The sequence below is a fragment of the Lactuca serriola genome, chromosome 9 (genome assembly GCF_051521515.1).
Source record: "Lactuca serriola cultivar US96UC23 chromosome 9, Lser_US96UC23_V15, whole genome shotgun sequence".
Taxonomy (NCBI): domain Eukaryota; kingdom Viridiplantae; phylum Streptophyta; class Magnoliopsida; order Asterales; family Asteraceae; genus Lactuca; species Lactuca serriola.
Window position 1 is genome coordinate 70,561,422 of NC_136416.1, and position 16,508 is coordinate 70,577,929.

A 16,508-nucleotide genomic window follows, 5' to 3' on the forward strand; every position below is an offset into this window, starting at 1 on the left:
AATGCGTTTTTAGCAATTAAGGAATTTTCTATAGCTTGCTAAAGCTTAATTTTATAGCAATTTAGGCATCTATCCTGAAGAACCCTATTGCACAACTCACCGATCATACATAAATTTTAAGTTTAAGTCTAGAAATCTAGAAAAGTTCCTAGTTCGTTTAAACAAATGTTCTGATACTAACTGTGGCATCCCCATTTTTTCGAACAAATTAAAACATTATCTTTTACACTTTAATAAATTGAGATGCATCAATTCGAAGTTAAATAAAAACTTTTTTGAGATAAGAAAAGTTATTTCGTTTTGTTAAAAGTCTAAGGATGTCATCGTTCATATCCAAACATACATTACAATGTAAATATATTAGGTCATGGAACTACTTATTATAGGCACACCTCTATATTCCAGTCAACATTGTAACTAGAATTGACAACCTTACATCTCTACCTGTGATTCACATAAAATGAGTGGGTCAAGTTTGCGAAACTTGGTGAGATGCATAGGGTTTTCAAGCCCATAATATATAGATGATAATACATAATAACATTTCTGCAAACAATCAGTATATGTATAATTTGATATGAGACTACCTACTCTGCCTAATCGATTCTCACAGATCCTAAAGCAACAATTATCTGGAGGAATCACCAAACCTAATAAATCGTTTGAACAAATGCTTGACTACTCAGGTAGGGGAGTCCTTGTCAAATGTAAGTCATATAAAGGCAACCAATGTTCAGAATAATTGATAGATATGGTATCCCATTATACCTACATCTTTAGGTTATAAGTCTACTCAAGCAACTAAATTCACTAGACTGGCTAGAATATTCAAGTGTTGTCATCTATTTTTGTCGATGACATATATTAACTTGCCAATTGTCTGATCTAGACCCACCATTTATGGTCATCCAAGAAGAGGAGGACTACTACACTCTTCTCTAATTTCACACTATACCCTGAAAATGAGACCTATCAGATATTTAGCCTACCTGGAGCTATTCACCCTTATACAAGTCTATACTATCATATCAAGCAAAATTTGTAATAATGTGAGAGGGCCTTTTTGCTAATTTGGCATTTATCATATTCAAAATCGGCCTTGAGGATGAAGCATAAAAGTTGGACGGAAATTCCCTTAAACTTACTTATTCCCCAAACACCACTTACCTTATTTTTATTTTCTTAATCCCTAAGACACCATTAGATTCCTTATTCCAACTCTAATTGTAACAACCCGAAGTTTTCCATTGCCGAAAACCCATTCTACCCGTATAACTCGTCGTATATCGAAATGTCCCGATTTCGTTTTTGGGTTTAGTTAATTAAAGTTATATGTTTATTATCATCCAATGAGTTTCCAAACCCTTTAGGAACTCATGAATTTAGCCCAAAACATTTATTTCATAAGTTTTAGAAACGTCCCCGCCAGGTGACGGAAACTTAATCGGGTGCGACCTAAAGCCTCGTTTAAGGCCGGTATCGGGTAGAATTCTACCATGTCCAAGTTTTGAGAACTATATAAACATTTTAAACCTTTCATTTGTAGCTTTTTCCCTCTCTCTCTACTCTCTCTCTAACCTCTCTCCTAAAATCCAAGTTTAAGGGTCCAAAACTCAATTTTAAGGCCTCAAATCCCTAAGGTACCTTCCTAACTTCATTGTATAGCATATTTGGCTTCCAAATTCGAGATTTAATCATGAGATTGGACACAATATATGAGTTTATGGCCCAGGAGGCTGCCTAGGCCGTAAACACTAAGTTTGAAGGGTTTTGAGCCCTTAAACCCCTTCCTAGACAATTTTGGACTTTAGATATGGCTTAATGGCTTCATGAATTGAACTTATAACATTTAAAACATGGATTTTGATGGATTTGAAGGAGTTTACGGACAAGGCATAAGCTTGGGCCGTAAACTCATATTTATGGGGTTTTCTTAACCTTAAACCCTTCCAAATCACTAATAAGGCTTAGATATGAATTTTAGAACATTTGGTTTAGCCTTTGGACACTTGAAACATAATTTTTGAGGGGTTATTGTGAGTTTACAGCCAAGGCAAGAGCTTGGGCCGTAAACTCCTTAAAATATGGTAAAAATTCATTTTAAAGTGTTGTTTAACCCCTATAACACCCCTAAAGCCTTGGAATGAATTTTAGAAGTTCTTACAAACAAGCTTTTGGCATTAAAACACAAGGAATAACTCTCTATGAGAGTTTACGGCCATGAGAGGGGTCTCATAGGCCGTAAACTCCAAAAACCCCTTCAAAACTTCAAGCAAATGCATGTAAGGCCTTGGAAGAATTTTACCAATCACATGCAATTTGTTATAGCATCAATTAACACCATTTTCATGAGAATTAAGGAGTTTACGGCCAGGAGCCTATGCTAGGCCGTAAACTCCCATAAATTAATCATTTTGATGTTTTAAATCCATTCCAAGCCCTTAAATCCAAACCTAGAAAAATGCCCTTAAGTGTTACAAGCCATTTTGTGCCATAACTCACCCCACCATGAGTTTACAGCCGTAAACTCATGGGTAGAGGGTCATGTGGCCATAAACTCCCTATGGAGTGTTCCTTTGAAGTCCCAATTCATTATCCTAACTATATGTGTCCCTAAACGCCACCCGGGTCCCTCCAAACACTTGTATCGGGGTGTTTTTGCGACTAGAAGCAATTGTCCCTATCAAATAATCAATCTAAGTCCTAATTAGATACAAATGTGTATCTTTACATTATACTTAGGAACCTTGTGTATTTACAAGCCCCGGATCAACTCTTAGCATCCAAATCGTCACATTTCTCGTCCGGTGAGTTCATACCCCTACCCTTTTTCACTGTTTTCAATGTTTTCAGGGGGGAATACAAGCAAAATTATAACTATTTTCGGATTATAATATTGATGTATTTCAAATAATATCTGGCAAACTTATAAACACTCTTACTCCTTATGTATTACGCTGAGCATAAGGAATGATTTATCAATTTCAACTAAATGGATTTTAGTTAAGAAAATAACCAAACTAATCAAATTATTATGGGAATAATTTGGGGTTCTATATTTCTCTTTATATCATGTACTGATATCTGTATAAAGTTATTAGATAAACTATGTCTGATTCAGTTTATCTCCGTATCATTTGAATGTATTGCCAGATAATTTCATAGTATGTATCTATTTTTCACTGTATCATGTTTCATAATCGTTGTATGTTTGATATCGTATAAAATCCTGTGAATAGTTTAGTACTAGTTTGTGAGTAGTCACTACCCTTTATGGATGATCAGTAAATCCTCCCCGGAAGTGTAACCATAGTCTCCTGGAGGGAGAGCGAGGAATTTGTGAATAGATCTATTTCGGACTGACAATCCCACACCTTAACTGCTAGCTACAGTTAGGCGGGCACGCCTGGGGTGACAAATTCTATATATCGTCCGACATCTGACTAACGTCAAGGAGGTCTCGTTGTCGTATCAGCATGGTTACCCGACTCACAATACGTATTAATATAAACTTATTCACAGCTGGGATTTTGTTTAGAATCCATATCCTGTTCGGGATGATAATCCCATGGTCTTGTATCTATATCTCGTTCAGGATGGTAATCCCATGGTTTTAAATCTATATCTTGTATGGGATGGTAATCCCATGGTTTTGAATCTATATCTTGTACGGGATGGTAATCCCATGATTTTATCTAACTATCTTATATCAAATTCGGGATAGTGATCCCATGGTTTTATCGAATAATCTCATATCTGATTCGGGATAGTAGTCCCATGGTTTTCAATCTACATTTTCTAGTATATCAAACTATCTTGTAACTAGTTCGGGATGTTAGTCCCAAGGTTTTCAAACTACTTTCTATCTATAGTTCGTGTATATTATGGTATTTCATATCGTATTCGGGATAGTAATCCTATGATTTTCAAAATATAGTTTTGTGTATTAAACTATACTCTGTTTTATTCAGTAAATCTTGCATTTAGGAAAATATGGGATTTTCCTGGAGTTAACATATAACGTGTAACTGAACTGTAACGAAAGATAACCAAACTAACATTACATAAGAAAATATGGGATTTTCTTGGATAACAAACCTTTTCGGAAAACTAAAGGAAACCGATACATTTTCATAAAACAAAACCGCTTATGAAGTCACCAGCTTTATGCTGATTTTCAAACTGCTTGTATTCTCAGGTCCAAGTTAGACAGGTACCCAGTGATCTCTTTTGGTGAAGACGGAGTGCGTGGAAGACTCGTCTCGTTTTGTTCATATGATATATGTATAACTTTTGTACAATTTACTTTTGAACCAAATGTAAACTTTCATATATATGTAATGTAATGGTTGTTTACTGTGATTACTATGTACATTGGATTTGATACACAACTTGGAGTCAACCCCGAAAATGTTTCCGCCTTTGATTTTCAGGGTGTGACACTAATATTCCATATTAAGTCCATCTTCGTTCAACTATAATTACCCCATATCATTCCACCATTTTCATCATCTATGATATTCCACTTCGACTTGTGCGACAAGAAAACCTCATAGCTACAATTTTGAGTGTCTAGAAGGTGGCCGAAAGGCCGTTAAGCTGACATGAGTGAAGATATGAAAGATTAGAGAGTAGATTCATATTGGAAATCATGTAGTTTGATAAAGTGAACATGTTTAGCATTCTATTATGATTCTATATGCAATTACTTTCTGATTTGGGTGTTAAAAACCCTTTGCTTTGTGTTTATGATTAGATGAAACCATGATTTATGGATTAATTGCTTTTTGGATTGTTTTATTCGTGTTTAATTTATCTTGTTGAGCTTGTTAAAAGATCCTTATGTGTTAATGATAATTATTTTCTATTAATAATCAAGTTTATTGAGTTGTATGAACATCTTCTTAATTGTTTGAATCATATAGTTTTGTGAAAACAAGATTGTATGCCTAGTATTAGTGAACATGAACCTAGCGTTAACTAGAAAATAAGTAAGTTAAAGTGTAAGTATGTGTGATGACCAATCACACATGAGTTAATTAAATTATAAAATTTGATTAACTATTAATACAAGTCTTGCTTGATATGAATTGAACACTAGGAAACATGTTAGTTTAATCAACTGATCACTGCTTGAATTGACTTGTTTGCTAAAGGATTAGTAATAGTGAACATAAACCTAGTCATTTTAGAAATCGGTGAACATGAATAAATTAATGTGTGTGAAATTATCTATGATTTTAAGATGTAATTTGTCTAACGCAAAGTACCAAAAGAGATTTGTCTTCGGTCAGTTTATCGAGATTTATTATTAAGTTGATTGTTTGAGATTTAATTCCATAAAACCATTCTTTACTACTTTCATGTGTTTTGTGTAACCTAAAATCAAACATTCTAAATTAATTAACTACCGTTCCCCTTGTGTTCGACACCCTTGTTTATCAAAACTCTACTATACTCGATCAGGTTCACTTCCTGTAAGGTGGGTTAAATGCGATAAACTAGGAATTATAAATAAAAAAACTAGTGCATTAAAAATACACATCAAGTTTTTGGCGCCATTGCCGAGAACTGTTATCAATTAATTTAGTTTATTTGATTATTGTTATTTTTTTTTTTTCGTTTTTTGTCTTATTTTTATTTTATTTTCGTTGATATCATGTCACTTGTCGGGAAGGTTTTTGTTGTTATGTGAAGTAATTTGTGGATCATACGCATTGCTTGGTTTTACTTTTTACATGGGTTTCGAGATTGCAAGCGATTAGGGAATTCTTGACTTGTTAAGTCTACTACTTTGGTGATTTTTCCAACTCAATCTTCGAGGCGTAGTATAGCAATGCGTATCGAGGTGGTTAAGTGGAAGACTTAACTCTTGCTACTCTTGACTAGTTGGCTCAACTCTTCTTTTACTTATTAGTTAATGGTGCAAAGAAAACAAAGGAAATAGTCTAAAAGGTCCCGAAGGTTTTGGCTTTCACAAACCACCTCTTGCATGCAAGGGATTTAATCAATAATTGTAGCTTGATTTTGACGAAGACGAGTGATCGTAATATCCTTTTTAGTTATTTTGGTTTGCTATTTGTTAGTTATTTTAGTGAGTTTTTATTTTATTTTTAGTTTGTTTAAATTTTGTTTCCCATGTTGATGCTCTTGATGATTCAGATCTTTGCAGAATTTTTGCCCTTCGGATGCTTTCAGAAATTTCAACAATTGGGGTCAAATGTTGATTTGTCATGAGAGAGAAATCCGTGTGAGAATTTGAAGTTTATAAATAAGACCCACGATTTTTATTAAGTGTGGGGTGCACGTCGATTTCGTGAGATTTTATTTTTCAAAGAGTGGCCTTTCTAACTATACATTGATTCTTATGGCATGGATGAGATGTTCCCACACCATGGAGTTTTATTTTTGACACGAAGCATAAGTATCATCCCGGATACCATGACATTTTTGACACTTTCCTATGTCGTGTGGGAATTTTTCGTCACGAGAGGAGGCTGCCATTCTAGATACCACGACGTGGACAACACCTACCACGTCGTGACCATGCTACTATTCGTGTTATGAATTTTTCCTCACTCGACGACACGACGTGGTCAACACTTTCCCACGTCATGGTTACTATACATTGCATTCGTTTGAAATCTTTTGCACCACATTTTAGAAGTTGATGTTCTTGATTTTATTTTCCAACATATTCAGAAGCACCAGTTCTAGTTTCCAGTCTTCCAACAAATTTATGGAGCAACGTTTTGCAGCCACATTCGATCTCGCCACTACTACCCCAGGGGAGTATGTTCCTTTTTTTTTTACTAATTTAAAGAGCTTAATTAATTTTATGCATACAATGAGGGCAATTGTATGAAATAAGTTTGGGGTAAGGGGTCAAAAAAAGAATTTAAATTGGAAATGAAAAATTGCTAGATTAGGAAAATTTAAAAAGTTATAACTTGAAATAATAGTTTAATTTAGGAAAATCTAATGATACTTTAAAGTTTTGCTAATATTATATGGGATGATCCGATGAGAACCCATATGTGTACCTGAGCCTACACATGTTATACTGTATTTGTGGTTTCCCATTTCCTAGTGAAAAGTCATGAGACATGAAAGGTAATCTGGTAGTTTATATGGCATAATACGTTTTGCAACCTAAACCAGAAATCTATCCAGGAGGGCTTATGTAGTCATTGCACTTAGACGAATACCTTAACCAATAAAGGTTGAAGTTAAGCTCCTTGCTTAAGCATGTAGGGTATAAGCGAAAAAAAGTGAGATATAAGAAAAAGAGAGACAAATTTCCAAAAAGTTGAAAGAATTTTGGAGCACTCAAGTATGAAATCTAAAGATCAAAATTCTAAAGAAATCAAAAAGTTGAAGATACCAAAAATCAAACAAAAAGGTGGTGAATTCAAAGAAATCAAAGCAAATATCAAAGAAGAGATGAATTCCAAGAGCTCCATCGTGGTATCAAAGTGTAATTCTTTGTAGAGTTTATGTATGCTTGGTAATTTAACCAAAAATAGCTTGAGGTTAAGAAAGATTTATGAGGATTGATTCGGAGGGTTGCAAAAATGAATGTCGTAAAAGCTAAGGGGTGAAGGTTAACAAAGATTGTGAGTATTTAGGAGTGGGAAGTTCTTAGAAATTGTAGACACAAATACATGCATTGTGGTCTTGGGATAATGAATGGGTTTGAAATGGATTATTCTATGTGACATTGGTGAGATAATAAAATCAGTTTTGCTTGAGGGGAAGCAAAAGGCTAGTGTGGGGTAGTTTGATAATGTCTATTTTATGCATATATTTATGATTTTTTCTTATTATTTTATACTATGTTTTTATGTGATTTAGAACTAAAAGATTCTTAATATGCTTTGAAATATTCAATTACCGTTACAATAGGTGCTGGAATGCAAAAGGAAGAGAGTGGAGCTGAAAAGATGCAAAAGGGATATTGTTGGAAGATTGACCCCTCTTCAGTGTTTCGTGTATAGCTGATGACTCATAAGTCCAATATACGAGATTCAAAGTGTTCTGAGAACTAGACAAAATTTCCTACGACTTATGTGAAGCGGCCTTTTTACTAATTCAACATTTATCATATCCATAATCGGCCTTGAAGATGAAGCATAAATGCTGGACGGAAATTCCCTCCAAGTTACTTATTCCCCAAGCACCACTTACCTTATTTTTATTTGCATAATACCTAAGCCACCATTAGTTTCCTTATTCCAATACAAATCTAATATTCCATATTAATTCCATCTCCATTCAACTATAAATACCCCATATCATTCCACCATTTTCATCATCTATGATATTCCACTTCGACTTGTGCGACAAGAAAACTTCATAGCTGCCGTTTTGAGGGTCTAAAAGGCGGCTCGAAGGACGTTAAGCTGAGAGGAGAGAAGATATGAAGGATTAGAGTACATATTCATGTTGTTAATCATGTAGTTTATTAACGTGAACATGTTTAGCATTCCATTATGATTCTATATGCAATTACTTTCTGATTTGGGTGTTAAACCCTTTGCTTTGTGTTTATGATTAGATGAAACCTTGATTTATGGATTAATTTCTATTTGGATTATTTTTCGTGTTTAATTTATCTTATTGAGCTTGTTAAAAGATCCTTATCTGTTAATGATAATTATTTTCTGTTAATAATCAAGTTTATTGAGTTGTATAAACATCTTCTTAATTGCTTGAATCATATAGTTTTGTGAAAGCAAGATTGTATGCCTAGTATTAGTGAAATGAACCTAGGGTTAACTAGAAAATAAGTAAGTTAATGTGTGAGTATATGTGATGACTAATCACATGTGAGTTAATTAAATTAACAAATTTGACTAACTATTATTACAAGTCTTTATTGATACGAACTGAACACTAGGAAACCTGTTAGTTTAATCAACTAATCACTGCTTGAATTGACTTGTTTGTTAAAGGATTAGTAATAGTGAACACGAACCTAATCATTTTAGAAATCGGTGAACATGAATAAATTAATCTGTGTGTGCAAATTATCTATAATTTTAAGATGTAATTTGTCTAAACCAAAGTACCTAAAGAGATTTGTCTTCGGTAAGTTTATCGAGATTTATTGTTTAGTCGATTGTTTTAGATTTAATTCCATAAAAATATTATTTACTGCTTTCGCGTGTTTTGTGTAACCTTTAATCAAACATTCTAAATTAATTCATTACCGTTCCCCTTGTGTTTGACACCCTTGCTTATCAAAACTCTACTATACTCGATCAGGTTCACTGCCTGTAAGGTGTGGTTTAGACGCGATAAACTAGGAATTATATATAAAAACTTAGTGCATTAAAAATACACGTCAGTGGCAAGCTGAGACACCTGCTGTTCCAGATCCTTGATACTAGATCTGGTTTCATTTCTAGGCGTTTTACTATGTCTTCCAAGGGCATGCTGGAGCTACCGGATTGTTGATTTGAAGGCTGCTGAAAATACTAATGTTGATTCAACAAATAATTTAACTGCTAGAAGCTATGAGGATGCTGAAATTAATGTTTTCGCTGATAATTATTGTTTTGGTAATAATTTGGTGGTTGATTAAAAACTTTCTATTGTTCGTATCCTCTGAAAACGTTTTTTACTGGAGCAACATCCTCTTGGAATTGTGGACACTTATTAGTAAGATGTTTGGTCTTCAGGCATATTCCACACTGTTTTTTCATAGACACAATTCACTTCTATTTTTTTAGAAATAGAACAACATTTGTCAGTTCAAAAATCTGAGCTTCAAGATGAGGTGAGTTAACTTACTTTAACCCTCATGGATGATCTGAAGACAGTTCTTCTTCAGTTGCAGAATGCTTTGACTCCATTGCTTGTTTTTCGATCAACGTCCGGATCTCTCTTGGCATCATATCTCCTAACGACCCTCTGCTTAAAGCATTTATCAAACGTCTCTCCATAGGTGTTAGAATTTCTGCGAAGCATTTGTACAACTACTAATCGCTTATCCCGTGTTGCAGGTACCGAACTAGTAGCTTTTTAAATCGTTCTGAATATGTGTATAGAACCTCTCTTTTTCCTTTTTTGACACTCAGGATTTCTCTCTGAAGGTTTGATACACGTTCTTCTCGAAATATTTCTCTAAAAACAACTTTGTGAGTGTGTTCTATGTGGTTATGTAGCCTGATTGGAGACCATACAACCATTCTTTTCCAGAGTCTTGAAGTGAAAAGGGAAATGCCCTTAGCTTTATTTGATCTTCTGTTATAGTGTGTGGCTCCATTCCAGAACAAACCAAATGAAATTCCTTGAGCAATTTCATGTGGGTCTTCGTTTTCTAATCTTTTGAATGTGGGAAGGAGGTGTATCAGCCTTAATTGCAGCTCAATGTTTTGGTCTTCAGTAAAAGTGATTCAAAGATGTTGTTGAGTAACCTCTTCGGTGACACATTGTTTGAGGGTTTTTTCTTCACCCACTCCGTCACTCATGGATGATTTTTCAGATTCGATTTTAGAAGAGTCTATGATTTTGGATTTTTCAAAAGATGGTGGAGAATATTATTTAAATGGGTTGTGAGAAGGTGAAGATGGGAATGATGGGTTTTGAGCAATACATCAATCCCAAGGTGCACATGCAAACCCTAAAGCTTTGGATATAGGTTTCTTTATTGTACATGCAAATTATCCAAAGCTTAAAAACCCTAGATCTAGCATACAAAATCCGAAAATAACAAATAAAACAAGTTTAGATGATTACCTTGATTGTTGCTTGAAGATCTTTAGCTTGTGAGAACCAAGCATCTCAAATGTGACACATTTAATGGATCACAAACACCAAAGCAAGTTAGAAGATCTTGAAAAGAGAGGATGAGAGGCTTAAAATCGGCTCTAAGAGTTCTTAGGGTTTCTGGGTGCCGATTTCTGAAGCCCTAGGGGTCCTTATATAGTGGAGTCGCTTGGGTTTCAGTTAAAACCCTAATTGAATAGCTTAGGCCTTAAGCAGTCCAATGGAACCTTCTGGAATAAGGCCCTGGATGATCAAGGTGGGCTTCCACTCTAATTTCTTCCACCCCTTTATCCATATGATCCACAACCCACAATCCAATTATCTTATAATTGCAATTCCAGCCCCCTAAGTTTAATTAATATCTTTTGATCACAAAATTAATTTCTAAATTAATTCTTGACCAATATTAATTAATCAATATGATTTCTCTTTTAATATATTATTCATATAATATATTATTAAACCATAATATCCTCTTTCTCCACTAATCATCTAGTCAAGTTGCTCCGGTAAAGGCAACCCAATAGGACCATGCTACAACCGGGTCAAGTACATACCAAATATAGTTATGAACTTAGACACTAATCCAACAGGGGATGCTTTCAGGAAGGACAAGACAGTAATTTTTGGTTTGTTCCACAAGGGAATGCCTTGTGGTGTGGTGATTTTATGTGGTAGGAGGATGAAATTAAGGAACCCGCTTGTTGCTTCTAAAGTTCAACTATTTTCTTTAGCTTCCTTTCAGTTTTCTCAAATTTTGGATCGAATACTAAAGGTGTACCTATACGAAAAGTTCTTGGCTTTCAAACTATAAGCTACATCGTCTCCCCAGAAACGACGCCATTTTGTTAACACACTGTCACAGACATCTTAAGAAAATAATATTTCATTGGTTGAATGCACTAAAGGATGGCACATGGAAATATGGTCAGATCCTCAGGGACATGCTGTCGCAGACATCTTAAGAAAATAATACTTCACCGATCGAATGCACTAAAGGATAGCACAGGGAAATAGGTCAATGCCATTTTGCATAAGGAACATACTAATAAAATATAAATAAATATAAAAAAGGGGGTTTCGATTATCAGTTAAAACTAAAAATTTGAAATAAATTAAATGAAATTCAATAATAAAAAGAGAATTCAGTTCTGCTATGGCTTTCCTAATCATGCAATCAACACAAACCTAGTTATCCAAAATGTGCTCTATCTAAGATGGTACTAAAAATGACTAACATGCTCTAGTAAGTTCTATTTTCCCTAGTTAACTAACTCAAAATAAGCTCTTCAATTAGCCATAACTTTTTGTTAATCTAGTTAAACATGCTCTTAATTAAATTGAGAAAAGTAGCATTAAGATTTGTGTAAAATTCCCATGAATACCCGATACTTCTCACACTATTGGAAGCGTAAAAATATGGAATTTTAGTTTATATCATAATTAAATCCTAACACAGAACCAATCTGATACTTGTTACTTATTATGAGTTTGTTAAAACGATTACAGATTTCAGCAACTGATTTATTCGAATGATTAAACCCTAATTAGATAATCAAGCTAAAAAGAATCAAAATCAAACATTCATTAAGAGCAAAAATGAAATTACTAGATAAAAACAAAAAACGAAAACCAGGTCTAATGATTGATTACATGAAAAGTAGCGATCTATGTCGAATTGAAATCCAAGGTTTAACCAAACATGCCTAAAATCCGATCAAAACTAATGAAAAGAAATATTAAACTACTAATTGTTACTAAACTAAATGATTGAGATGATCCATATCCTTTAAATCTTTAGATAGTGATGAAAAAGTGTAGAAATCACCTTCAAAATCATCTAAAAATGGGTTTTCTTCGTTTTGGGATCGTTGAGGATTTAAACCAATCAGATAGAAGGTATTTATATATGAACCAACAACAAAAAATGTTAAAAGTGAAAAAAACAATCAAAATTTTGGGAAAACACGATCGTTTTTATGGTGTTTTTTTTCCGAAATCTTGAATTCTCCGTTTTTCGCGATTAATGAAGTACGATATTGTTTTGGGCATATTTAACAAAAACACGTTGCGTGTTATATGGAGAAAGATGATTGTGTAAACTCTACGAAGTCCAAAAACTTTATTTTTGGCTTGGTAATGTTGCAAAGGAGAAGCACGATCATAAGTACCCATATGGTGAAAAACACGATTGTGTAAACTTAAAAAAGCGTGTTTCGAACACAAACTGTTAAGCTTCAGCAAATTTGACCACATTTCTAGTTTCCTTGTGTGTTTTAGCTCCATTAAGATTCTATAATTCGTCCAATCTACTTCCAAATCACCACTCCCCTCGAAATATCTAAAAACAACATAAAAACATGAGTAGTACAGGAATTCTGATAATAAACATAAGCTGGACATTATTTAAATTAATGTACATGCAAATTCTTAAAAGAAGATGCTAAATGTTAATAAAATCTGCCCTAAAAGATGTATAAAATGGCATCTATCAATGTTCCTATTGGGAGGGTCTGAGGTTTATGTGGTATGATAGATGGGGTTTTAAGTTCAACAAATTGCACAGTTTTTTGGTTTCATCAAGTCTTTATGTGGATTTCCCTATCCTTTCTACTTCGGTATTGGAAAAGAAGCTTTTAGATCATCGACTTATTGTTCTTTTGTAGCATGATGTTGATAATAATACATACTTGTTTTGTTTGTGTCATTCTTTGCTCAACATGGACGGTTTTGATGAGGTTTTGAAGGCCTTATGGACTATTTCGGTTGATGGCTTGGGGTATCCATGGGTTAGGTTTAAGAATAATTTACAAATTTTGAAACATAACATGTGAGATTGGTATAACAGGGGACGTATTTAAGTAGAGGGTCATAGGATGATTTTACGGGCTACAATAAACTCTTTAGATATAAGGTTGATGCAGGTGGAGGATTCAACTGATATTTATGAGGTGTGTATTTCAATTATAACATAGTTACAGGAGTTTGATCTCATTTCTCACAAGGACTTAGCTCAGAAGACTACAGTTCAATGACCATAGAAGGATATGATAATTCCTCTTATTTTTGTTGTATTCTTAATCGTAAGCGAAGAAAACTCACTATTCGGTGTGTTATGGTGGACGAGGATTAGGAAATTGATCCTATTAGGATTAAGGATGAGTTCAGAGCTTAGTACCAATGGCTCTTTTTTAGCAAGCAGTGAGTTAGGTCGAGTACCATCCCTAATTATTTTTAATTTATCTTTGATGATCAAAGAATCTTTTTCTCTCTTCTTTTTAAGGAGAGGAGATAAAACATGTAGTTTGGGATTAAGGCTGTAGGTCTTGATGGGTTCACATTTAAGTTGTTGAGGAGTTATTAGGAGTTAGTGGTAGAGGATGTCATTCAATATCTCTTATTTTCATGGCCATCCAATTATTCATAAAAGGTGTAATGTGTCGTTCTTTACATTGATTCCGAAGAGAAAACATTGGTATCAAGCAAGGAAAAAGAGAAGTACACACTTACTAGGAGAGGTTCAAGAATCGTCTGGTTCAGTACCCTCAACTTGGGATCAATGACTATCAACTCTACAACTGTTTCTGTAAAGGTCTGAAAGCCATGGAAAGAAGTCTGGTAAATGATTCTAGTGTTGGTTCCTTAGGTGATATTGATGGGTTTTGAGCATTCTAAAACTTCCTAAGTGTACATGCAACCCTAATAAACCTTGGATCTATGTTTGTCTAAGATACATGCAAATAATTATTTTTCCAAGGTTCATATTCTAACTAGCATGGCATGGGGAACTTGAATCAAATAAAGCTAGTAGAAACACTTACCTTGTAGTTGTAGTTGATTCCTTGGAGTTTTAGAGCCTAGCGCTAATAGTGTGGATGCCTCAAATGGAAATCACAAGTCACCACAAACTTGGAACTTTGAGAGAATAGTCACTACTATCTTGAAATCGGCCCTCACCTCAACAAGTGTCAACTAGTATGATTTCAAGAACCAAAGCCTCCTTTATATAGTGTGATGGATTAGGGTTACATCCATGTAAACCCTAATACCCATGTCTCTTCATTTCCATGAGATCCATGGGTTAAAGCTCCATGGAGTATCCATGCACTTTCCCATGCAAGCCTAGCCCATTCCAAATAAGCATTAGCCCACACTATATAAATATAGAAGCCCATATTTAATTAGTAATATCTTTGATCTCTAAATTAATCCTAGATTAATTATAGATCAATACTAATTAAATAATATGATCTTATATTAATATATTAGAACTTATAATATATTAATAAATCATAACCTGTACTATTCTCAAATATTATCCATAAATTGTTCGGATGAAGTGCAACGCAAATGGACCATGCCAGGTCGGGTCAAGTACATACCAAATATAGTTATGGACTTAGACACTATATCCAACAGTCTCCCACTTGGATAAGTCTAATAACTATAGTTGCAAGTATGACTTCAGGAACCGATCAGCAATCGTAGCGCTTTAAACTCTGTTGAACTAGAATGCACCATTTAGATAAGTGATCATATAATTCTCTGTTCTAGATATCAGCCGGACAAATACATGGAACAATGTCTTGCTTATTGTCCAGCAGTTTGTTTCCCGATTTCCGATTTGGTTGACAAAGAACTTAATTGAACACATCAACTTAGTTCTGACCGGGCCCGGTACATAGGTCAAAACACAATCATCGAGGGGCCCAGATATCAGCTTCTAATCCAAGAAGGAACAGATAAACTTCGACTCATATGTTTGTTCTACCACTCATTGAATTATACACAAAGACACGTTTTATAACATCGAGTTACCAATGCGTTTTCGTACAATCAATGCATAATCATCTCGTAAGTAACAAATCATATCTCTAGGTTTGAAGACTTATATGATATTACTGTATCACGATCACTCGAGATAAAATTCCATGAAGTGATTCCAGTGAGCGTGGGTTGAGTCCAATGCTCAGAACTTATGAGCACTCATGATTGTTGTAGCCATGTCCAACTCCTTAGACCTCTGCAACCAATCATGACAGTCTTGATTCATACCTACTTCCGACATAACACCGACTGTGGAGGTTTGAATAATATGATCTACCAAACATAATTATTCTGGAAGTCAAAACATGCAAAAAAAATATAGTAAACAATTGACAAGAGATAGAAACACTTTACTCATAAATAAAACACTTTTTATTCATCATCTAATGTCAATTACACTTTACAAATTTCATAATTTATCTAACTACTAAAACTCATATCATCCTTCAGCCCTATGCTCCGAGCATGCTGGAGATGCTTAACCCTACTTAGTGCCTTCGTGATGGGATCTGCTGGGTTCTCATCCGATGATATCCTCTTAGCCACGAGAACTCCTTCTTCTGTTCGATGTCTGATGAAGTGATATTTTCTGTCAATGTGTCTAGATCTCCCATGATCTCTTGGTTCCTTGGCTAAGGCAACCGCACTATTGTTGTCACAGAAAATCTCCATTGGCTCTTTTATAGCTGGTACAACTCCAAGGTCTCCGATGAAGTGCTTTAGCCATATAGCCTCCTTTGCTGCCTCGCTTGCTGCTATATACTCTGATTCACAAGTGGAATCAGCCACTCTCTCCTGCTTGGAACTCTTCCAAGTGATTGCTCCTCCGTTTAAGGTAACGACCCAGCCCAACTGAGAGCGGAAATTATCCCTATCAGTCTGGAAGCTAGCATCACTATACCCTACAA